The sequence below is a fragment of the Lepidochelys kempii genome, chromosome 2 (assembly GCF_965140265.1).
Source record: "Lepidochelys kempii isolate rLepKem1 chromosome 2, rLepKem1.hap2, whole genome shotgun sequence".
Taxonomy (NCBI): Eukaryota; Metazoa; Chordata; order Testudines; family Cheloniidae; genus Lepidochelys; species Lepidochelys kempii.
In genome coordinates this window covers 123,013,944-123,040,503 of record NC_133257.1, presented here as the reverse complement: position 1 = coordinate 123,040,503, position 26,560 = coordinate 123,013,944, and the positions used below count along the sequence as shown (strand labels likewise).

The window sequence follows — 26,560 nt, the reverse complement described above, 5'->3', positions numbered from 1 at the left end:
AAGGTAGGTAGAGAGCCTGACCGGCTGCTTGTGCTTGGAAAGTCAGTGCTTCCTACAATCCCTTCCACTCACCAGTCTCCTATATTTCCCCCAAACCAAGTGCCGAGCAAGATGTAGCCCAAAGAATGTTATTTTCTTTCCTGCTTAAGAAGAAGAAGAAGTCAGTCAATTTCCCTTCCCACTTGATCTTTAATAATACCGCACACACATACACCACTTCCCTTGCCTGTATGGTTCCGATGTCTCTCTGGAGACAGCTCGTCAAACTCCTGATAAAGATTACCATCTTCCACTGAACCCCCCACAGGCATGCTTCCAATAGCAGATTCAATCAAGCTGACAATCCTTCCAATTAAAATCTGGCTGTCAGTGGCAGTCTTTACATCGTAAGTTTGACAGCTGAAAGGGGAAAAAAACCCAATTCAGAAGGCTCTGCTTCACCCTCACTCTTTATTACTCTCAATCCAACCATGACAACAGCTTCTTATTTTTTCACCATTCAAAACCTCCCAACCTAATCTCTCAGGTTTGCCGACATGGGAGCCTTTAAAAAACACATGAACTTTAAAAATACCTAACATATAAACCTAGGCATAGGCGCCGACTCTGTGGGTGCTCTGGAGCTAGAGCACCCACAGGGAAAAAATGGTGGGTGCTGAGCAGACCCCACTATCAGCAAATCCCCCTCTCCAACAAATCCCCCTCACCCCAGCGGCTCCTACCCACTGGTGGGCCCTGCCAATCAGGGCTTCACTCTCCCTCCCCACGCCTCCCACCTGCCACAATCAGCTGTTTCGCAGCATGCAGGAGGCTGGAGGCAGAGGGGAGGAGCGTGGACGTGGTGCGTTCAGGGGAGGGATGGAAGAAGCAGGGTGGGAAGAGGTGGGGAGGGGGCAGGGCAGGGGTGTGGCCTTGAGGGAAGGGGTGGAGTGGGACTGGGAGTGGGGATGGGGGTCTGGGGCAGAGCCGGTGGTCGAGCACCCCCCAGAACAATAGAAAGTCGGTGCCTGTGAACCTAGACTTTGTCTACACTAGCACTTTTGTCGGCAAAACTTTTGTTGGTCGAGGGTGTGACAAAAGCGCCGGTGTAAACAGCGCTATATCGGTGGGAGACACTCTCCCCTACCGCTGTTTATTGGGGGTGATTTAAACCGCTACCGCTGTTTATTGGGGGTGATTTAATTATACCAGTGGGAAAGCTCTCCCCCACCGGCATAAAAGAGGCTACACGGGAGACCTTACAGCAGCACAGCACAGCTGTGCTGCTGTAAGGTCTGTAGTGCAGACATAGCCCTAGTTGTGCTACTCACTTAGAAAACAAGATTAAAACCATGAGATGCAAGAATCAATTATTTTGTTCAGATGTCATACGCAGTAGTTAACATTTAGCGAGGTGATGAATTTTGCCCACGGGAGACAGACATGGTCTTATCATTCCATCCACTGCTGGGGGAAATTTGTGATATAAAGCATTAAAGCTCATGCAATTTGATGGAACTGCATTTTATACACACCTAGGTCATGTGATACTTCAGCTGAAATATAAACTGGCAAGAACCATTCTGTGAAGAGTTAATTGCCCTTTCCCTCCATTACAGTTGAGTAGATCACCAACGCTTTTCCCCCATCCAAATTGACTCCAGATCATAAGTCGAGACAAAACTTTAAAGTTTAAAATCACCTTTGGGTGTAAACTGAACTAAGGACAAGAACAATGCTGACGAGGATTTTACTCTGACAGCGGACAATGTTGAAGAACTACCAAACAGACAAATGTGGTTTTCATTGCTTGTTATGACATTTTTTGCATCTATAATGCTAAAGCTTTTTCATAACCAAGCAATGAAAATCACATTTGTCCATTTTAATATGTCTTCAACATTGTGCACTGAAAGAGTAAAACACATTAAAGTCCCCATCCAGCCCAATGTTTGTGTTGTGTACAAATATGTTTGCTGCAATATATGATTTTAGAGTCTAGCTTAAGTCCACAAACAAAGAAACAGCAATGGAATGCCGTTCTTGCTTACTCTGGCTTCCTATCAACTAGCCTGATGCAGATTTGTGCAAAAAAAAAATATTCACATGCAGTAAAGCAAGTAATAAGAAATGTAATTATAATCCACATCCATCTTCATACTGGAAAAATGCAAGAAACTAACTGGCTGGTGATCATCATGAGACATAAATATTTCCAAGTTATGAAGTTACTGCTTTAAGGTCTTGTTCTGATCTCTTTTTCCCCATGGATCATCTGTGTTGCTTGATGTGTGTGTTCTTTTCATGATATGCCACCCACCTGACATGAAACTAGTATAGAGACATCTCCTTTCAATCCCCAAAGCACTCCTATGGAACAAATTTCCTTCTCTAATGAGCAACTTCTCTTGATATGCCAGACCGCAGCTGGTAGGACTCTTGAAAATCTATAGAACAAGATGTAAGTAACATCCTGAAACTCCTGATTGCCTTAGAGGGATACTTTAGAGTTGCATCCCAGCATTTGGGAAATGTTCACTCACAACCTGTTTCCCCATCTATTTCATACATAGTCATCTTTTATGATTAAGACATCAATCCAAGTCAATGCTCTACGTCAGTCCCTATTCTGCATCCTATATATAGGCATAAACATAAAGGGGAAATGAGAATAATGTACCAGGCTGCAAGAGGTCAGCTTCCCAAACAAAATGCCGTGATGTATCTTGAGTCCTTGGCTTCTGGAGTCTCCAGTGCTGCAATACAATACCACATAGACAATATGTTCTCTTTTTATTGGATAGAAGCATGGTCCCCATGTCTAAAGTGACTCTAAAAATTGCAGTGTTGAGATTCCATGTTTACTATCTCCCAATTACTCCCAGGCTACAAGGTGGCATTTCTAATGACTACTCCCACCAGCCCAACTTGGGTTCTGTAAGTAAAGAAAGGTTCTTTCTACCTCAGGAAACAGTTCCTTGTGAATGGGTATCCATCACAAATGGCACTAATTGGCTGTATTAGCAGAGAGGAAGTGGATTGAATAGGTGTGGAGATCAAACTGCTTTTCACCCTGAGGCACATTAACAAGGCAGCATGTGGGAAATGCACTGCCACTGTGGGCACTGCAGTGGTTATACAGATAAATAAAGGGATTCACTTTTCTTGCAAGCACTTCCTTCACATTAAACCATAGGGGAGACAATATTTATTTTAGTGGGAGGAATGAAGGAATGCTAACAGGCCAAAAGTTTCCTTCTTCAAGCTGATCATTTCAGCAAAGTATATTCTCTTTGAGCCTGATATTCAGATTTGGAATATGCAATTTTGGGCTTGCATTTAAAAAAGTGTGTCCTCAAAACAGATAGTTAGAAGTCTAAATGATACCATTTCTAACCACATATATCTGGGCAAAACCAAAGGCCTGTTTGAAGCCCTGTTTTAAAAGTCCATCCATAATTTTTTTCCTACCCCTATTTCTCACCACAAAACCCCCTGCAGTATATGAAAAAGGTCATTGACATGTACATGGATTTGTTGATAGAAAAATGGTATTGTGCCTTGTTTAAATTACACAAAAGAAACAAGCAAAATAAGGTTAAGGAAGCAAATTTAAAGCTTCACGTCACAGCTATTTTCTTATTTAAAAATTGTACCTTCTAGAGTATTGCATCCTCACCATCTCAATTTTATTTGAAAAAGAAAGTTTTATCACCTTATTAAAGGACAAAGTTGTAGATCCCTGTTGCCTTGGTAGATTGGCTGGTACTTTTCCTTTTATGTTTTGTTCTTGTTCTAAATCTACATAGCATAAAGGGATAACATTTTTACTCAGACATAGGGCCAGATCCTCCCTGCCTCCTAGAAGAGAGTAGAACCAGACGCAGGCACTCAAAATATCATGAGGCTGGTTACAAAAACCACAGGACCTTAAAAATTAATAAACAGTTTTTAATCCTTTTTTTTAATCTACCTTCTGTTTTTTGAGCATTTGGGTGCATGTTTTCAAGCTTTTCTCTGTAACCATTAGGGTTAGAAACTTGTGTTTGTTTTAAGTGAAAGCTGAGATCCTCACACAACTCCAGGACCTGGAGCTTTAAGACACTCACCAAATATTGAAACACTGCCTTTCTGAAGATTTATGCTAGTTAGGGGCAACTTTAATCCCTATGATGTATACCAACAAAGGCTCCTAGAGAGGGATACAAAGATTTAGCAAATCCTCAACCACCCTTCACCAGTCAGCACGATCCATGTTCAGGGCTGTGCCAGCTGCGAGTCACTTGTCAGAGGATATTTTGCATTGCTGCAACTCTCCCTCAGTGGAATTTGCACTGTCAGGACAGATTCTGGATAAATTTACCCCACTGACTAATGTTCCTTCTTCAACCTGTAGAGCTTCTGAAGTCAGTACATTGAACCATGGATTGAATGAGAAGAGAGATGACAAGAGTTTAGATTAAGAGATTTTAGGAGGGAAATAGGGAACTTTCCTTATTTTTTCTAAACCATTTTTAATCACTGGCATAAAATCCTCTTGAAACTCACATTCCCTTATCAAAATCCTTTTTCTCCAGCATCCCCTGCACGTTACTCAGCTAGTTCATGAGTATTACAATGCTGTCAAAATTACTTTATTTTATGTAGAAAAATAATTTTACAATTTATTTATATGACTTACATATCTACACAGACTTTGGAAATAGGTAGGTGGAGGGAAGTAATTAAATCATACCAAACTTGAGGTCTACCAGTTTTGACTGTGTTCCTTTAAATAAGAAACAGATTTTTTTAAATTCACTGGAGACAGTTAAGGCTCAGTTCTGAAATGATTTGTTGGTGTCAGCAGTCCCTACCCAGCCAAAGGTTCCACTGACATCATCAGCATCATTTTCCTGGAGTAACGGTTTTCAGGGTGGGACTCAGGGCCAGATTTTGCCTGAAGGTAGCATTTTATAGCATGAGTAGTCTCCCTTATGCTTAGTATTTTTTTCCATTGAAATCAGTGGGAGTACTCATGGAATAAGATACTATTGCATGGAAGGAGTGTGGCAAACTCTGGCCCTTACTTTGTAATCTAGCCCTGGATTCATTAGCCACCTTTGATATTATCAGTCTGTTATATATGACATTTGGAGGCAAATGTCCCTCTTCCTGTGTATCAGATCACCTTCCTCTCCTTCAAATCCCACCTCCCAACACACTTCTTCCACTCAACTTTCCAAAAATGGCTACCACTGGATTCTTGGAGCATCTCTAAATCTTCTCAGAATGGTCTATATTGTATGTCTGATCGATTTAAAATGCTCTCTGAAGTATTATTTATTGTTTCTATAGAAGTCACAAAGATAAAGAGAGTGCCAGCTTCAAAGAGTTTATAATCTAAAAGACAGAGAGAAAACACTGGGAAATTGAAAGAAGGGAATAAAAGGATGGTGTTTTCTCTGTACTCCGTACCTATGGAAGAGCATCAGCTCCTTTGGAGTCTGTCTTATATCCTTGGTTCTATGCAGTGTAGTTGCAGACATGTAGGTCCCAGGATATCAAAATACTACAATCCTGAAACCCCACTTCTGGTCTTCAAACAACTCCCCAACCTCTCCAAGCTCATCATCAGAAACAAGCTCCCCAAAGACCAGGACACATCAACTCAAAGCAGCACCAGATCCTGAGAGAACAACAGACACAAAACCTGCAGACATATCTCCACTGCTACAATAATCAATGTCCCACCCCACCCCCAAACACACAACACACCTTTCAAGATTTATGGGTCCTACATGTGGTGCACCTCATCCAGTGCACTAAATGCCCAATAACAACTATGTGGGTGAAACCAGTCAATCACTTAATTCTTGAATGAACTCACACAGGAAAATGATAAAAGACAAAAATACCCTATCACCTGTGGGTGAACACTTTTCACAAAGCCACCACTCTATAGCTGACCTATCAGTCCTCATCCTCAAAGGGAACCTGCACAATACTTTCAAAAGACAAGCCTGGGAACTTAAATTCCTAACTCTGCTAGACACCATAAATCATGGACAGAACAGAGACACTGGATTTATGGCTTATTACAACCATCTGTAACCCATTAACCCCCTCCCCCCCTCTTTTTTTTTTTTTTTTTTGTCCTATGACTGCAGTGATGTTACTGGGCCACTCTACCTTGAATGGCCTTTTACAATATGTGCTAATTACTTATGCTAAACAATCTGTTCCACCTTGCCTTTTGCTGTGATGCTGAGAGAACCTTTCCCAGACGTAAAGAAGAGCTCTGTGGGGCTTGAAAGCTTGTGTCTCTCACCAACAAAAGATACTACCTCATCCACCTGGTCTCTCTTTATTTTTTGGTGCATGCTCAATATACAGCATAATTTCAAAACTGTCAGCATGATTAATAGAAAAATTAATCTGGGAGTGATATTACTCCTTCAACAATTTCTCACCAACTCATTATTACTGAATGTTTATTATCTTCTAGACATACTTCACTAACTTCACAAACTGACAGGTCCTGCTCCATTAGCCTTCCTGTCTTGCACTCCTCAGTCAGTGTAACCCCAAGCGTCTATTTAAAAATCTAATCTGTTTCAAAAAGGTAGAATTGTATGAAATGTACTTTACATCTTAGAATTGTATGAAATGTACTTTACATCTTGTTTCCTTTCCTACTCCATTTCCTTGCCCTGCTACAGAAATGGTGCTTGTTTATACCACAGAAGCACCCACTCCTGGTGCTGAGATATCCCCTTTTAAGGCAGGCCAAGTTTTCATCTTCATGTTCCTTACCCTGACCTTATAACAAATTCCAGAGTTCTGCAGTTACATTAAATATTCTAGGCCAAGCCAGCTAAAACCAGGCATTTTGCTGCCAAGCAAACTAAACCAATACACAAGAGCTGGTCAAAAATTTCAGTCAAAACTGGTTTTTGATAGAAAATTAAGTTTTCAACTAAAACAATTTTTTGTGAAAAGTGTCTGCTTTCTGAGGAAAATTCTCACTTTTTATCAAAAAACTAAAAAAGTTTTAGAAATCAGAAATCCAAAATTTGGAAATGTTGATGTGGTACCTCAGGGGAGTTGTAGTTTGGATGCCTCATACTCCCATTCTGCTCTACAGATTGGGTTTCCCAGCTAGACTATATCTCCCATGATACATCAAGCAATTGGACTTTTATGACACACCATGGTGGATCAAAAAGGAGGAGAAACAGTGATGAATCATGGAAGATGTAGTCCAGCCAGGGAGCCTGGCCTATGGGGGCATGAGGCACCTCAATTACAACTCCCATGAGGCAATGTGATAGCATTTCCAAATAGAATTTTTTCAGTTTTAGATAAGTTTTTTTGCTGAAATTCTTAAACTTTTTTTGTGAACGTTTTTGAAGAATACATTTTTTCCTAGTTTTGTTCAAGTTTTCCATTGGGGGAAAATGGTTTTCTGATCATCTCTGTGGCAAACCAACTGTACTTTAGTCCAACAGCAAAATTATTCACCCCACTCCCTCAACCCCCCAAAAATTCCTTCTTTAGGAATGTTCCTGAAGTGGCAAAGCAATGCCCTGTTCTGTCTACTATGGGCTGTGCCCTTGTGGTACAATCCAGCCCTTTGTTTAAAAAAATCCAAAACCCCTCACTGCCAAAAGGCACAATTCTGAGGTCTTTACCCAGGCAAAACTTCTATTGACTTCAGTTGGGTTACACCAGTGTGGCTGAGAGCAGAGTTTGGCCTATAACTTTAAAATGATCTTAAATTGCTTGACATAGAGGTGAACCAAGCAGAATTAAATGGGGTTCAGGTGTTCTGGATGCCAAAGAAGGCCCATTTCTCAAGTTACTAACATCTCTTTCCAGAACTAGAACATATGTGAGCTCATGGGTTGATGTTTGGCAGTGAAATCAAAACACAGTGCCTTGTTAAAGAGAGAAGAAAGTAGTCCCTTTTTGTAATCTTCTGATACCAGTGCCACCTCCCTAAAGCGAAAAGACTCAAACAGGCAACTAGACCGTGGGCTTGTCTACCCTTACATTTTATAGTGCTCCAACTTGCTGACTCAGGGGTGTGAAAAATCACCTCCCTGAGTGCAGCAAGTCTGAGCGCTTTAAAGCGCTAGTGTAGACAGGCTCCGAGTGCTGAGAGCAGTGCTCCAAGCTAATCCCCTCATGAAGGTCTCACACTTCAAAGCACTGCTGCGGGAGCATTCCCACGATAGTGCTTTGAAGTTTCCAGTGTAGCCATGCTCACAAACATTTCAAACACAGACCCCCACCCCCACTTCTTTTTTTGTTACTTCCTATGGGCTTGTCTACACTGGCAAGTTTTGTCGCCAAAAACTGCCTTTTGGCGACAAAACAGCAAGAGTATACACTCCAATGGGACTTTAGTCATGAAAAACGCCCAGTTTTGGCGACAAAAAACTTCCACCCCAGGAGAGACTTTTGTCCCTTTATTGTTAACAAAGAGCCAGTGTAGACACTGCTGATTGTTTTGTCAACAGAACTGGCTTCCTCCAGTATCCCACAATTCCTGCCCTGATTGTTCTGCTCAGTGTTTTGATCTCTGCTGCCCTGCAGGCATGCGCCCCTCCCCTTTCAAAGCTCTGGAAAGTATCTGTGGGCTGCTCCAACAAACAAAGAGCACATCATTGGAATGCTCCTGTTCTGCCCAGCACTAGGAACACAGCAGCTGCTGCAGGGCTTGGGGGACAGACAGCTGTGCTGCTTTGCAGTTCCCCAGCATGGAGAGCTCATAGAGCTACTCATGATGCTGCTCTCGGCAGCTAAGGGGGCTGTGGGAGAATTGAGAGAATCCCAAGATGTGCGGCGATCAGTTCTTCCTTCCCACAACACTGCACTGTGGGATACATACCCACGGTGCATTGCTCACCCTCTCAGTGATGGTGTCCCTGATGTGGACATGATCTGTAGACAGAGGGAGCAAGTGTGAACCCCTTTGGCGATTTTTGTTTTGTCGACGTTTGGATGTTGACATAAGTTTTTGTGAACAAAACTTAGTAGTGTAGACAAGCCCTATGACTGGAGAGGTGTTAATGGGCCACTTCACCTTGTGCTTATGCTAAACAATCCATTCCATCTTGTATTTAGCTGTGACACTGAGTATTTCCTAGACTTGAAGAAAAGCTCTGTGTAAACTCAAAAGCTTGTTTCTCTCACCAACAGAAGTTGGTCCACTAAAACATATTACCTCATCCACTTGTCTCACAAACATTTCAGATTGATTAGAAATCTCATTTTTTCAGCATAGTTCAATACAATGAATTCTTGTAATGTTGACTATGAACTATTCTGAAGGTTGCTTTGTCCTTTTCTTACATACATATATGACTCTAGGCTGAGAAAAAATGTGGGTTTTGAATAATCAGGTATTCAAGTAATGAGTAATGAAGGTCTTCAGGTAGTCTTCTCGTAGCAATGGTCCATATGAATTATGATATTGCCCAAGGTCATTAACTTACAAAGCATCACTGATTTTTTTTCTCTCATACAAAACCTTTCCAACTGTCACAATCAAAAACCGGAAATAATATATTTGCTGCAATGCTTTGGCCCCATCTGCATTAGGAAAAGTCCTTTCTGGCTGATCCCGTTTTCAGAAATACATTCAGTCTAACACAGGGTTACTTCTCAGGGGACCGGGATTTCCCAAACTCCTTGCCACAGCAGGCTTCAGTTGAGCTAGGCAGCAGAGGGATAAGGTCTTAAAGCTAGGGCAGCCCTGCTGGAAAGTATCATTACAGCTGCCCAGGCTGAGGGAATCTTCACTAGCTTTAATGGGCATTTAAATAGTTTTCATATTTATACTCAATGAATGGCACACATTCAGTGAGATCTACCCTACCCCTCAGTGAGATCTCCTCCCTTCAGGATAACTTCCCAGAAGGGTTTCCATTTGCTGTAAAGTTGGCCTGAAGAGAGTAGGGTTCCTTAGCCATTCAAGTTAGTCTGATTAATGACTGGAGTTTTTCTTTAAGTAAGGTAGTTATTGAAATAGATGTGTTTTGTCTGGTTTTCCCCATAGCAGCTATGCTGTTGTGACAGACAGTATTCAGTCTGACCAGCATGAATTTTATCTGCAGTATAAATATTGATGATCTTAATAACTGGGGTTCTGTATATATGCTCCTTACAGATATAAATTTCTCTGTCTAGACTTCCTGCAAAGTACTCACTTTCTTTTGCATGGTAATGAAGTATTTCTAAAGGTGTCATTTAAAGTTGTTAGCCCTGCACAAGAATGAGTAACAGCAGCCTCGGGGGAGGGAGAGTGAACAGGACACCAGCTTGGACTGTGAGGAACAGATAGTCCCAGAGAATACTGACTTGCTTGGCAATGAGGCAGCCAAGCTGGTATTCAGAAAGCAATGTGTTTTATTTTGCTGACATGAGACATCATACAAGAGAAATCACTATCTTGGGCCTACTAATGAATACTAATGAAAAATACTAAGGATACTAATGAAAAACCAACGACATGCAAGGCCAAATTCAGGCAGGGTGTAAGCAAGTCTGTTATACCCACTTAAGGCATTATCCACAAAGGAAATTTTTACTGGCTATACGGGTATAACCAGTGGTGAGCTGGAGCCGGTTCGCGTGAACCAGTTATTAAATTTTGAAGCCGGTTTAGAACCGGTTGTTAAAGGGGTGGGCAAACTCCAGTGGCCCCGCAGGACCGTCCTGTCCGGCCTGCCTGAGCTCTCGGCTGGGGAGGCTCCCCTGAGAATCCCTTTTTAATTTTTACTCACCTGGCGGCACTCCGGGTCTTTGGCGGCGGAAGACCCGGAGCGACTGAAGGACCTGCCGCCAAAGTGCCGCCGAAGACCCGGAGTGAGTGAAGGAACCGGTTCTTCAGCTTTTGGCAGCTCATCACTGGGTATAACTACAATGGTAATGTTATACAAATGTAATCCCCCACGTGAACACTCTTACTCCAGAATAAGAGTAGCTTTTTTTCAGTTTAGTTTAAACCCCTTCCCCAACGACAAATTAAAGCCACTGTTATACCAGTGTCCACATTGGGGATTATACCAATAGAACTGTAAGGTTAAATTTATACTTTAACTCTATGGCTCTCTACTTTTCCAGACTACTGTACCCCTTTCACGAGAGATTTGGCTTGCATACCTGTGGTGTTTAGATGCCGCTAGTAATTATTAGAACTGGGAACACTGGCTGTTGGAAGTCTGAAAAGACAGGAAACAGGAAGGAGGGGGGAGGAGTTGAGAGGCTGGGAGAAAGCTACAGAGGGTGCAGCAGCAGCTTAGATTCATAGATACTAAGGTCAGAAGGGACCATTATGATCATCTAGTCTGACCTCCTGCACAACGCAGGCCACAGAATTTCACCCACCCACTCCTGCGAAAAACCTTTCACCTATGTCTGAGCTATTGAAGTCCTCAAATCGTGGTTTAAAGACTTCAAGGAGCAGAGAATCCTCCAGCAAGTGACCCGTTCCCCATGCTACAGAGGAAAGCGAAAAACCTCCAGGGCCTCTTGCAATCTACCCTGGAGGAAAATTCCTTCCTGACCCCAAATATGGCGATCAGCTAAACCCTGAGCATATGGGCAAGATTCATCAGCCAGATACCCAAAAAAGAATTTTTATATTTATACTGCAGATAAAATCAGATCCCACCCCATCTTACATCCCATCACAGGCCATTAGGCCTATTTACCATGAATATTTAATTACCAAAACCATGTTATCCCATCATACTATCTCCTCCATAAATTTATCAAGTTTAATCTTAAAGCCAGATAGGTCTTTTGCCCCCACTGCTTCCCTTGGAAGGCTATTCCAAAACTTCACTCCTCTGATGGTTAGAAACCTTCGTCTAATTTCAAGTCTAAACTTCCCAATGAACAGTTTATATCCATTTGTTCTTATGTCCACATTGGTACTGATCTTAATATATTATATTAATATATTAATCCCTCTGATATATTTATAGAGAGCAATCATATCTCCCCTCAACCTTCTTTTAGTTAGGCTAAACAAGCCAAGCTCCTTGAGTCTCCTTTCATAAGACAAGTTTTCCATTCCTCGGATCATCCTAGTAGCCCTTCTCTGTACCTGTTCCAGTTTGAATTCATCCTTCTTAAACATGGGAGACCAGAACTGCACACAGTATTCCAGGTGAGGTCTCACCAGTGTCTTGTATAATGGTACTAAAACCTCCTTATCCCTACTGGAAATACTTCTCCTGATGCTGGTAAAGAGATTTCCACTTTGAAAATAAAGTCCTGTTGAAGCTTGTTAGTACCTTGCCTGGTTGATACAACAGTACCCCAAGTTTCACCTCACTTAAAAACTACTTGCTTACAAAATCAGACATAAAAATACAAGTGTCACAGCACACCATTACTGAAAAATTGCTTACTTTCTCATTTTCAACACTTAATTATAAAATAAATCAATTGGAATATAAACATTGTACTTACATTTCAGTGTATGGTATATAGAGAAGTATAAACAAGTCATTGTCTCTATGAAATATTAGTTTATACTGACTTCGCTAGTGCATTTTATGTAGCCTGTTGTAGAATTAGGCAAATATCTAGATGAGTTGGTGTACCACTGAGAAAATCTTTGGGTACCCCTGCTTGAGAACCACTGCCTTCACTAATACCAGTATAACTTGCCCATGCAGACAAGGCTTAATGCCAAATCTGAATTCTGCCTGTGGACTTCAAAGGCCCACAGTGTATAAGACTTGAAGGCTTCTCCTTATACGGACATACTTTTTTTTGGTATGTAGGACCTAAAGTATGAGCAGGGATAAAGTGATACTTTGGAGTTGTGAGTCAGGAAACTAAAGGCTTCCCTATACAGGCAAATTGACCAGAACAGCTATTCTGCAATAGCTCTTCCACAATAGCTCCCTGTGTGGACATTCTTATTCTGGAATGAGAGCGTCCACACAGGAAGCTATTCCGGATTAGCTACTGAACTTCAAATTCATACCTTATTCTGGAATAATTTAACAGGTAGACAACCCCTAAGATTTTTCTGCCATGTGAGATTTTGAGGTAAATTATATGACAGAGTTTAAGTTATATTTATTATAATATGTATTCCTAGGATATCCATTCACCATAGTATCTTGGCAGCAGTGCTTTATAACTAGTTGTGGTTTTATATTATTTATATTGCTTTCTCTCCAATATCTGTAGCACTTAAAAAATCATTCACAATTAACTGAATTGCACACAGGACCACTCAGGGAGGATGCCAGGGTATAGGAGGTGGCATAAGAAAAGACAGTGGTAGTAATATCTTTCTTGGATCAATTTCTATTGGTGAGAGAGACAAGCTTTCAAGCTACACAGAGCTACTTCTTTCAAATAGCTTGAAAGCTTATCTCTTTCGCTAATAGAAATTGGTCCAATTGAAAAAAAAATTACCCCCTCTTCCCCGGTCTCTCTTCCGGCACCAACATGTCTACAACAGCACTGCAAACAAAAAACACAGTGCCAGTTATGGGGGCAGAAGACCAGGGAATCAATAATGTGAGTGCAGTAGGTACTGGCAGGGCTTGAGGGAGGGGTTAAGAGCATTTAGGGATGAGATGTAGGCAGGGCAGAACTTTGCAGGGCCTTGAAAATGAGAGTCAGAAGTTTGTGTTTGTTGTAAATAAAACCCTGGAATCCTGCTTTCCATTCTCCTGATCAAAAAACTACACAACCTTTCATACTGACCAATACTGTCTCGTTATTTCCTTGTACTCTTCCATCTGTCTATATCCATCTGTTTTCTCTCTCACCTTATGCATAGACTGTAAACTCCTTGAGGCAGGAACCGTCTTTTTATTCAGTGTTTGCATAGCACCTAGCACAATGGAGTCCTGGCCCACAGTGCTAGCTACAGTGGCTACAAATAATAAAAATACCCGATAAGCCATTCTGCAGTTATATGTGTGTGTGTGTGTCTGTCCATATTTATATACAGATACTCAACATTCACTATACTTAGTACTGGTGTGCCACATTGTATCAGCATGGAATCCAATATTAAACTATCAAAGGTTCTGGTACAGCCCTCATCATCATAGCAATGTGCACAATTAATTTCCCTTCAAGCTTTCTGTAGCTGCTTTTCTTCTTCCATGATTTATATGGCACTATGGGATTTAATATGTTACAATCTTTAATGACAACTACTGTATATCTGAAACTTGACAGAAATTGCTGCTGGTAGAAAATTAAATGCTGAACTCTTTCCAGTAATTCGGAGCATTCCTAAATGTAACACTAATCCTTGCAATATATTCTAATTACAACAACAGGTCCATTAAAAAAATCTTCCACCTGACCTGTTAGTCTGTCTGTTGTGCTGAAACATTTTGGAAACCATCTGAAACAGAATCCTAGAGAATACTTTGCCATCAGTGCTGAACTACGTTGCATCGAGAAATCTGAGTCTCTATTATTACAACCAATTACAAAACACCTTGATTTAGGATGACCAGGTGTCCGGTTTTCAACCGAACGCCTGGTCAAAAAGGAATCCTGGAGGCTCTGGTCAGCACCACTGACCGGGCCGTTGACTGTCCGGTCGGTGACACCACACAGCGGGGCAGGCAGGCTCCCTGCTAGCCGCTGTGCTGTGCGACTCCCAGGAAGCAGCCAGCATGTCCGGCACCTAGGCCCAGGGCAGGTCTTTGTGCTGCCCCGCTCCCCGCCCTCAGGCGCAGCTCCCATTGGCCGGGGCAAGGCAGGGCAGGGGACAAACTAGCGCACCTAGCAGGCAGCTGTTGAGGGGTTGTGGCGCGCGCCTCTCCCACTGCTGCTGGCCCTCTTCTCCTCCTTGCGCTCCTCCTGTGGCTGGGCTTGAGCTGCGGCACATGCCCTGCGGTGAACCGCAGTCTGTCGCCCCATTGCCTGCACCCAGGAGTTGAAGATATGTATCCCTGTCTCCGAGTGCTGGGAATGGGGCTGTATTCCCATCCCCCTCACTGCATCCCTCCCCATCCCAACCCCCTTCACCTCCATCCCTCCCCGTCCCAACTACATGCCCCTCACTGCATCCCTCCCCTGTCCCATCCCACTCCACCCTCCACATCTGCCCATTCCAGCCCTGTACCTCTTACAGCGCACTCCCACTCATCCTCTCCACCTCCCAGAGCCGCCACACCCATGTCCCTCACCCCCCACAGCCCTGCAACCCATTCACCTCGATACACTGCTGCACACCCATTATGTCCCTATAACCCCTGTGCCCCCCCACATCCTCGTGCACCTGTAGCCTTCTGCTGCCCCTTGCATCCCCATCCACCCCTCATACCCCTCCTCTCTCCTTCACTGCCCCCTCTCACCTCCACCATGCTCTCGTCCTTGGCCTCTTTCCCTACCCATCCTCTCTCTTCCACCCCCACATTTTCCCTTCAGCCCACCCTCCTCCCTTCCCAGTTGGGTGTGTCTGTGTAGGCAAGTGTGTGCATGTATGCATTGTAAGTGTGTAAGAGACTGTGTGTCTTTGTGTAGGGAGGTGTGTTTATTGATGCATGTGAATAAAATTTGCAGCCTAACTCTTTGACTTTTGTTCCTTTTGCTAGCTTGCACACAAAAAAATGTAGGACATAAAATATGTGTGTATTCATTTTATAACAAGTTTAGAAAGAAAGAAAGAAAGAAAGAAAGAAAGAAAGAAAGAAAGAAAGAAAGAAAGAAAGAAAGAAAGAAAGAAAGAAAGAAAGAAATTATTACTTAAAAAGTGAATGTTGTTGACAAGTAAATTGCAGAAGAGCCAATGTATCATACATTTCTCCCCACCTTTGACTATCTAGATCATAAACTCTCTTTTTATGTGTATGTCCAGCACCTACCACCCTGGAGCCCTGGACTTAGTTGGGGTCTCTAGGCACTAAACAATAATTGTAATAATAAATAATGTGGAAGTATGTGTTAGTGCAAGCCAGATGTGTGCACATGAATACACTTGTATATCTGCATGTAGGTGTGGGAGTCAGTTTTTACAGATTTATTTATATAAGTATATGGAAAGGTGTGCATTTATGTGGTTGTGCTCTATGGATTTGTATTTGGGCTTCAGGAGTGGGCCTTTAATGGACCCATTGCTGCTGTGATAATGTGTGTGGTCATAATTCCACACATAAAGTTACAGTAAGTTTAGTGAACAAAACACATGGAGCTGGTTACGAAAAATGGGAAGAGGATAGGGAAAGAATCATGAAAAACTTTGTGAAAATGTCATTTTTTTAAAAAATTACTCTTTTGACTCTTTTGCTGCCAGCTCCAGCGTCCTGTAACAAATAAAACCTGAAATTAGCATAATACATCTGTCAAAACAATAAATATGCCTGTTTGGGCCTTGCGGTGAAAATGAGCATATGAGCAAGGGTGGGAGAGAGCAAGCAACGGAGGGAGGGGGGATGGATGAGGAGGGGCGGGCTGTCAGGTAGGGGTGGGGCCTCAGGGAAGAGGTGGGGCAATGGGCGAGGAAAGGGCGTTCAGTTTTCTGGAATTAGAAAGTTGGCAACCCTTCCTTGATTTAAAAAAAGAATCAAAGAAGAGACAATCTTGTGGCTTCTATTCAAGAGCCAATTTTCCAAAGTGGCCTCTAAGAGCTTGTCCACACTTACAGAGCTGCACCGCTGTAGCACTTAATGAAGACGCTGCCTATGACAAGGGGAGAGCATGTCCGGTCAGTGTAGGTACTCCACTCCCCGAGAGGCGATAGGACAGGAGAAGCCCGCTGGTCAACATAGTGCTGTCTACACCGGGAGTTTGGTCAGTATAAGTGCAAGTTACCTTTACGAAAATAAGTTTGTAGCGTATACCATGGCTGTGTCTACATGCGCATTTTCCAGGTCTATGACATTTGCATGCATTTGTTGAAATGTTCTCATGCATCCAAAAAAACCTTGCATTTGTAAATTCAAATATTGTTTAGTTAGGCACCGAAGACCTGGTCTACACCTAAAACTTAGTTTGACATAGCTCTGGCACTCAGCTGTGTGAAAAATCCACACCCCTGAGCACCACAGCTATGCTGACCTCATAGCTAGGTCAAAAGAAGCACTCTTCCATCAAACTAGCTGCCATCGCTCAGGGTGGTGGAACAGAACCGCTTCTTCCAGCTTTCCATCAGTGGAGAGTTCTTCTCATAAAGTGAATTCTCCACCAAACTATCCCTGGCCCTTTTAAGGCCTCTTTGCTTAAACAGACCAGTAAATCCAGTCCCAGAGTGAGTGAAAGTGTAGACACAGAATAATCTACTCTAATCAAATCCAGTTACATTATGTTCTCTTGAATGGAGATATGGGGTACCAAATGCATTGTACAGTAACTCAGAAAGGCCTAGTAACCAACTCCTATTTAAAATTCCAACCAATCTTTCTGCAATTCTGCTACGTTCACAAAATGCTGTTTCTTCTAGCTCATCGTTGCAAAAACTCCCAGTACTTCCATTACTGAGGAAGTTGAAAAATTGGGAAATGTACAAGTTTACAACAGAAGGGAGCCTACTTAAGAGAGTCTCTCTCAGTAAATAAACCTGTGATGTTTTCTGTTCAGAGATAAGTTTAACAGCTTCCTATTGTGCACAATGTGGAAGCATTGCTTCTTTCATTTCATCTGAGGATTATTTAAATAGTTCTAGGGTGGGCTAAAAGGTTTATCCTTTCGCTAATATTTAGCTTTCTTGAAAATCTTTACTTTGGTAATGTTTTCCTACGATCCAAAGATATTAAACATAACTGCATTACACAGGGGGGAAAAAAATCCATATTCACTGGATGCCCTTGCTTTTCAGAAAAAGCTGACCCCTGACTGACTTAGTTTAAAAACAACAAAAAACCCACTAAAACAACAACCACCCAATCTATGTAAATACATGTTTTATGAGTAGGAATAATGAAGAAAACTGATGGCCTATAGTGAAGCAAATCAGTTTAGTACTGCCATTTTAACTACTTCTCTGTAAAGCATTAAGGAGCAATTCTGATCTTACTCCACTGTAAAACTGGTGTAAGTAACTCCACTTGTGTAACTTGAGTCCCTCCTATTTACACCAGTGTGAGAGAAGAATCAGATGAATAGCACCTCAGAAATAGCCTTTCGCTTATTTCAGTGTTGTGAACACTGTCCCTTGCAAGTTTCCATCTACATGGAGAGTTTTGAATGGATGATACTGATATACCTAGCTGTTTGGGGCCAGGTTGTACCACTAGTCGCCTGCTGAGTGAAGATCGTAAAGCAGACTAGAAGGAATCAGATGAAGACAAGAAAGAAGTGAGGGCATTACAGAGTGCTGCAGAAGGCTAATTTTATTAGGGTCAGAGTGGAATCTTCTTGGGCTAGGCTTTCTAGTTGAAAAAGTTCTCTTTATTTTAAGAGCAGTAGTTCTCAAACTTTTGTACTGGTGACCCCTTTCACATAGCAAGCCTCTGAGTATGACCCCCTTATAAATTAAAAACACTTTTAAATATATTTAATACCATTATAAATGCTGGAGGCAAAGCGGGGTTTGGGGTGGAGGCTGACAGCTCATGACCCCTCATGTAATAACCTCCCGACCCCCTTAGGGGTTCCAACCCCCAGTTTGAGAACCCCTGTTTAAGCGGTATGTTTACTTATACAAAGCTTCACAATTTCCATTCAATTCAGAATTATACAAGTGTTCATAGATGGTATCCTTGACCTAAATGCTTGCATACATTTTCTGGAGTCCTTTTTAAGTACAAAAAAGACACCGTCTTTTTACCACTGCATGTTGTCCTCTCCTAGTCAGTTTGAGAATTGCATCTCAAGAGTATCTAAAATATTGTACAAGTGACTGCAGATCTTCAACAACAGTGTTTGGCTATTGCCTCAGTCATATCCTGCCAGCTTGCTTTGGAAGTAACCCGATCTATTTTCTTTGCGTATGGACAAAGTTGTGTATCATTAGAAACTGCAGATTTATGATACTCTACCCACACTGAAAGATTAGCATATTGTAAATTTTAATGCCTCTGAGGTTACCACTGTAAAAATTACAGGGCAAATTAGAGCAATCGTATTAGCACTAATTCACAATCTTTTAGCCAGATAAGCATTACTAAACACATATCAGAACTAGAAACAACGTGAAATGAAACTTTTAAACACATATACAGAAAATATGCCTATTAGTACATTTGTACGATCATTTAAAAGAATATCGCACTTGATTCTTTATTCCATCCAGGCCCGCCGACAGAAATTCCAGGCCCCAGGGCCAGGGCTGTCCCGGGGGGGACAGAAGTAACGAATCAGTCACTTCCGGGACCATCTATGTTGGCCTGTGGGGGTCCCCCAAAAGTGCAGGGCCCGGAGAGGTCTCGTGCGCCTAGGTGCCCTGCGGCCCACCGGGCCATTTAAAAGGGCATGGGGCTCCTGGCCGCCACCGCTACTGTGACAGCAGCCAGGGACCCCTGGACCCTTTTAAATCACCCGGTCCCCTGGGAAATTGCCCTCTTTGCCCTCCTTGTCGGAAGGCCTGATTCCATCAGACCAGTTTTACACCAGTGTAATTTCCCTGAAGCCTATGGTGATACAGATGTAGAAGCCACGGTAAGAAAGTGGAGAAGCAAGCCCATTGTTTAAACCACATCAAAAGTTACTCATGATGAGAGCTGGTCAAAAAAAAAAAGAACAAAGTTTGAGAACATTTTTGAAAATTTAAACATTTCATGAAAGTTTTACTGAAAATGTTTGAATTTTGATATTTCCTGCTTCCCCCTTCATTCTCTCCACCCCCAATTTTGCCATCAAAAAGGATGCAAAAGGGGGCAGAAAGAGCAGAAAAAAAATAAAACAAATGGCAAATTTCAACAAAAAAATTGGGTGGTTGGGGAATATGAAGTTTTCATTTTCAGCAAAGGCCAATTTCATCTGAAAAATTTTAGCCAGCTGCATCCATAACAAATATTGGAAAGCATCAGTCCTGGAGCAAAGAGCCTGGCTGTAAGTATGGCATACATCAGCTTTCCTTTTAAATTTCACATATAAAAGTCACGGAAATCCGTTCAACATTGAAGATGATCTCACTTTGCATTTCTCCTTCAGGCAGGGGCCACACTCCATTGCCAATCAACAGGGATGCTAATACCGTATGAGTCTCAAATCACCTTACTCTCATTATGCTGTAGATTCCATTCTATGCAACTGTTGACAAAAGTCTACTAAACATGTCCATTTATCTTAGAGCCAAGATAAGTTCCAAATGCAATGACAGATGATGGACCCTTTCCATGCCTTCATGTCCTCACGAAACAAAGAAAAACTGTACAGTGCTTAGATATTATCTTAGAAACATTATGATGAAATGAAATGGGAGTTGTTTCAGATATAAGAAAATAGCTTTGTGTCTCTCATATTGTATCTTTAATAAGCTGTGTGGCCTAGTACACTGGTTCTCAACCAGGAGTACGCGTACCCCTGTGCTTATACACAGGTCTTCAAGGTGGTACATCAACCCATCTAGATATTTCCTAGTTTTATAACAGGCTAGGTAAAAAACACTAGTGACGTCTGTACAAACAATTTCATACAGACAATGACTTGTTTATACAGCTCTATGTACTATACACTGACATGTAAGTCAACAGGAGCTGCAGGTGAAGAGCGCCTTTGAAAATCCAACCATTGACTTTAAATGGGGATTGCTGTAGCAAGAGTAAGAAAATACATTTCAAGTGCTTGAGAAATAATATAGTTAAATTTATTAAAAGTAGATTCCCTGTTAGAAGAGAGTGAACAGCTCACAACTTCCTATCCCATTGAAATACTATGTTATGGAAATACAGCAGCCACCATTAAAAGTTAACATTTTCTTACAGGTATCACAGCTATTTCCTTCACTAGTTATATGGAGAACTGTAGTATCGTGAATGCCACCGCTGGCAAATTTTGACGTTCTAATGGCTATTACTGTATAATGGAACTCCTTCTATCAGCAATACCATATGTGGCTAAATACCACATCTGGCAAGTAACAACATACTGCAACACCTTAACATTTCTGTATGTAAACAGTATATTTCCAAGAAAGACACTGAGAATATTGTCAAAGTAAACAGTACAAAGATTTTCACCATCTAGGACATCAGAAGGCAGAAGTGATTTGCCACTCATTTTCAGTGCTTACTGTTTACAGTAACTCCTCACTTAAAGTCGTCCCACTTAATGTTGTTACGTTGCTGATCAATTAGGGAACGTGCTCATTTAAAGTTGTGCAATGTTCCCTTAGAACGTTTGGCAGCCGCCTGCTTTGTCCACTGCTTGCAGGAAGAGCAGCCCATTGCAGCTAGCTGGTGGGGGCTTGGAACCAGGGTGGACTGACAGTCCCCCTATCAGCTGCCCGCTCCCCTAAGTTCCCTGTGCAGCAGCCACTCAGCAGGCTATCAATTGCGGGCAGTTCAGCTGTCCCTCCCCCCACTGAAATGTGCTGCTCTTGCCCTCTGCCCTGTTCCCCAAGCCTCCTGCTTGCTGTGCAGGGGGAGGAAGGGGGGACTAATGTCAGCATGTCCCCCTGCTCCTGCACCCCGCTTACCCCTTCTCCATATACAGCAGGGTGGGGGGACGGAGAGAGACAGAGAGAGCTTGGGGCAGCAGCTGCTGTCTCAACTTCCTGATCGACTTAAAAAGACAATGTACTTAAGAGTAGGGTCAGCGTACTTAAAGGGGCAATGTGCATCTTTCTCTCTCCCCCACTCACAGGGTATGTCTCTCTGTCTCTGTCTGCCATGCTGTCTCCCCTCCCTCCATTTGTGCTGCCTTGTAGAGTGTGAGGCTACATTAACAACACTTAAGGGCTCAGCCGAGTGCTAGTTCATCATTTAGCAGTAAGGCATTCCCTGGGAAATATCCCACCCACCCTCTTCCACCCTCTAACTTCACCACCTCAACCAAGCTTCACAATCATCACCACTGCGTATTAATTCTTACGGGGAAATTGGATTCACTTAACATCGTTTCGCTTAAAGTCGCATTTTTCAGGAACATAACTACAACGTTAAGCGAGGAGTTACTGTACTCGACTAGAAGCTTCTGTAACTCAGAGAGACCATGCTACGCTCTGCCATCTGTCCCCCATCTTAAAAAACAAACAAACTTAATTTTGGAAATGTTCAGATAACCAGCTAAGACCAGAATGGGAAATACAGAAGGAGAAACTAGAACTAAAATACAGCAAGTGAGTCTGTTCCAACCAGCTTGATCTATAAGCACAGAAGGTGGAAACCTTTTAAGAAAACCTATTCTTACAGAATTTCCAGACCAGTTGCACAGAGACAATGTTTCAAAGCTGATTTGCCATCATCATGTGGCATGCAACCACATATTGCAACTAAGTGAGACCAAGAGTATCAGAGAGGAGAAAATAGATGGGCACGAAAACCCTCTTATTTTGGGGGGGAGACGGAAGGGGCCAATTGTGCAATCTGTGTCAATATCCCTACAAGAAATGCTTATCTGTGCTGTACCTTATGAGCAAGACCACTGAAAAATCCTGAATGCAATTAAAACATTTATATTTATCTTCCCTCTGAAATTTTATAATCCTCTCATCCATCAGTTTAGAAAGAATATTAATACTGGCAATGGCTGCTCCCAACCTCTTCTGCTGAGCCTGCTTTTCCAAGCTGTCCCAGCCTTTCAGCACCAAGCCATACCTGCTGAGAGGAGAGGGGACTCTTTGGTTCAGAGTAAAGAATGGAGAGAGGACAAAGTCAAGCACAGCACTGGAGTTAATCTACAACAGGGCAGATCCTGATTCAATGGAGCCGTGACAATTTACGCCACCCCAGGACTTGTCCAAAGATGTTCAACTCAAGAAAGAAAAAGGAAAAAACCAAGAGACACAAACGATACCAAACTGTCAGCATTAGAGATACACTAAAGTCAAACAATTCAAACCTGGATCTGACCTTACACCAAATTCAAGGTGGTCAGACAAGCAGCTTTGGTTCAAGCCCATCGAATATTTAGAATGTCAAAAAGTTTTAAAGCTCCTGTTGGTAATTCTCTCTTACTCAAATTCATGGAGTTATAATGCTGAAGAACTGCTCTTAGCATGACATCATATGAGCATCATAAAAATACATGGCAAATTGATTTATGCAAGCTTAAACACCTGTTTCATTATTTTTATAAGTGTGTGCAGCTTGTTGAGTCAAAAAATGTTAAAGACATTCAGTTCTATGGGGCTCAATATTCTATGATATAATCTACATGTTTTATGTCAGTCATGGTCCTAAATTAAGCCAAAACTCCTCAGCCATACAGGACTAGTTAAAATGCAGGTTTTTAATGTGATTATTTCATTTGTGGCCGAGCTAGTCTTTTCTAATGGTGGTAATTTTTTTTCCATCCACATCTCCTCATGCATCTCTACACTCTGAAACAACAATGGACAAAGAGAAAACCAGCTGTTATGTCGACTTGATGAGAATCAGAAATTTCCATTTCCCTTCCTCCCAATTCATTGTGGGGTTTATAATTGCTTTTGTTGACAACAAAAGCATCAGCAACTAAGTCAATCAGGGATTGAAATTTAGACAGAAGAACACCTCACAGCTTGTTCTGAAAGAAGCAAATGTGGCTCGTTTACAAAACAATGTGCGCTCCAATAAGTTGTTGGCGCTTCATTCAGCTGGAAACAAAGTACTCAGTCCATGGGATATGCACAACATTGGTAGGAAGAAGAAAAGGAGTACTTGTGGCACCTTAGAGACTAACCAATTTATTTGAGCATGAGCTTTCGTGAGCTACAGCTCACTTCATCAGATGCATAAAGTGGAAAATGCAATGAGGATGTTTTATACACACAGACCATGAAAAAAAGAGTGGGGTGGGGGGAGAGAAAACCTTTTGAAGTGATAAACACCCATTTTTTCATGGTCTGTGTGTATAAAACATCCTCACTGCATTTTCCACTTTATGCATTCGATGAAGTGAGCTGTAGCTCACAAAAGCTTATGCTCAAATAAATTGGTCAGTCTCTAAAGTGCCACAAATACTCCTTTTCTTAAAGCTTTATGGTCATTTTTATCCATTGCTTGATCTCATAGGAAATCTCAGTAGAGATGACCCTAAAATATGAAGCAATGGGTATCAAAACCCACAAAGATTTTGGCTTAAAACAGCACGAAATTCAGATCAGGATTTGAGTTCAGGTTCCACACAAACCCCAAGGAGCATCTTCAAGGGACCTTCAAGGCCATCTCTTGTTGACAGATTTTTCACATTATAGGCGAAGCTGGTAGCGCCACCTCCAGTTAAGGTTTCCCAACACTTCCATTTTCAGTTACTTATAAACTTTGTTAAATTTTTAACTGTTCAGGTTAAAATTTTCCATGCTGGCTGTCTGCCACAGGCTGAATTTTTGAGGAAAGTTGTACCCAAAATGGTTCTTCCATTTCTGAGAATGTGCTTAGGGGAAAATAGGTCATTTTGTCCATGTCAAAAAAATTCTTACAATCCTTTTGTTCTGCGGTTGTAAAACCCCTTTTTCCAAATTCAGCAGGAACATTGCAGCATAGGAACAGGAACATATGCTCATTTCTTGGAATTTTGCAGCTAAATTCCCCAAAGATTCCTTTTGTACTGGGTATGCACCATCCCCACAGAGCAACTCAGCATGCTCCATCCTGGGGCTGCAGTAACTGAGCAGGACTTTCCTAGTTGCTGCAGGTTACTGTGAAACCAGATGTTGGAACACAGTAGGGAGATTCTCTTCGGTGCTCTTAATCCCCTCCTGCCAACCCCACGCAGCAAGAGAGGAAATCTACCTACCATATTGACATGCAGAGGGCTGGAAATTGTGATGGAGGACAGGGTGAGTAGGCACTGGGATGGTGGTAAGAACAGGAATCAGTGGGGTGGAAAGATGGGAAGGAGCAGAGGAGGTGGATAGGAATAGGGATGGAGCCATTGTTGAGAGTTTGGATTGTAACAGAGCACATGGAGGACAGAAGCAGAAGCGACTATAACCACTGAATATTCCCCTCCAGAGCCTGGAATGGAACCCAAGATTCTTGTGTGTGTCTCTCATCACCCACCTCTAGTGACTGCTCCACATACAGGATAACAACCTACTACTACCAGTTACTCCATTAGCTCATGTGGGAGAAGTCTGCTATGGATCTAAAGGTCTGAACCCTGATGGTGGCCCAGATAGAATATTATTTTTTCCAGGGTGTTTTTTTGTTTTGTTTTTTTTGGGGGGGTGGGGGGCAGTGGAGTTAAGAAATTATATTAAAAAACCCTATGTTAAAAGAATGCTAAGGTTGCACAGTCAAGCATTCAGAGGTTAGGAAATACCAGAATTAAGGTTTCCTGTTCCACTTTAGTTCAGCCCCCTTGTGTGTATGCATTGTGATGCAGTCTTTAATTACTTGATCATAAACTATTTTTTCCATAGGCTGAACCTGCTCTGGAGATGAATCAGGACTGTGTCGTAAAAGACAATGTTGACAATGTTCCTTGCAGAAGTTGAAAGTCATGGAGCGAATGCGGCAAGGAAATGCAGGAAAAGAAAGGATGATCTCCTGGAATGTCACGCTAAGAATCAGATTCTGTCCCTGCCTTTGCCACAGAGTTTCTATGTCTGAAACAAAAATTTTCACAGGTGGTTACTAATTGTGTGTTCCTCATTTTCTGAGACCCGAGACACCTGGAGCCAGATTTGCCAAAATGCTGAATGCTCAGAGCTGCCATTGAAGTTGATTGGAGCTGTACTACAAAACATATGAAGTGCTATGTAATGCTAAGTACTCTAAAATGGTCAGGCTCTAGGTATCTTAAATTGGGTAACCAAAATTAGTGAACTCTTAACAAATTTAGCCTTAATCCCCAGCTGTAAAAATGGGGACAGTAATACCTCTTATTGTCACAGAGCTGTTATGATGAATTTATCAGTGTGTATGAAGCACCATATACTATGGTGAATTCCCATAACAAAATCAACAAGAAGTCCGGTGGCACCCTAAACACTAACAGATTTATTTGGGCATAAGCTTTCGTGGGTAAAAAACCCACTTCTTCACCCACAAAAGCTTATGTTCAAATAAATCTGTTAGTCTTTAAGGTGCCACTGGATTCCTCGTTGTTTTTGTGGATACAGACTAACACGGCTACCCCCTGATACTTGAAAATCCAGAAGTATTAATAATTTTATATTCAGGGATAGGTGTGGATGATGTGGCATAAATAAGGTTTCATTAAATGTAGAGGATAAAAATAAATGTTAAATAACTACCCATTCACTGAATGATGCAGGAGTCCTGTGGTAAAAAAAATGAATTGCCATGTAACTTAAGATGGTGTCAGAATGCACAAAGCAGCTGAATTAAGATAGCACAGAGACCTTAATTCTGGCATTCCCTAACTTCTGAGTTCATGACTTTGTAATCTGAATCTCATGCTCAAATAAATTGGTTAGTCTCTAAGGTGCCACAAGTCCTCCTTTTCTTTTTGCGGATACAGCCTAACACGGCTGCTTGGTTTGTGTGTGTGGGGGGGGGGGGGGAAAGAAAACCTGGATTTGTGCTGGAAATGGCCCAACTTGATT

General features: G+C 42.0%; 1 protein-coding gene across 9 annotated transcripts in view; it reads right to left on the bottom strand.

Moving 5' to 3' along the window:
- The window catches only part of RNF152 (ring finger protein 152), a 58,634-nt gene that overhangs the window by 19,933 nt on the left and 12,141 nt on the right, over window positions 1–26,560 (bottom strand). The window contains exon 2 of one of the 9 annotated variants that reach the window (XM_073332255.1): window positions 2,660–2,735. The exons of 7 other annotated variants lie outside the window; for them this stretch is intronic. The gene's annotated coding sequence lies outside the window, so the exon portion shown is untranslated. Of the gene's footprint in view, window positions 1–2,659; window positions 2,736–10,751; window positions 10,863–26,560 lie in introns of those variants that run through there. One more of the 9 variants, XM_073332256.1, reaches the window with a different exon arrangement.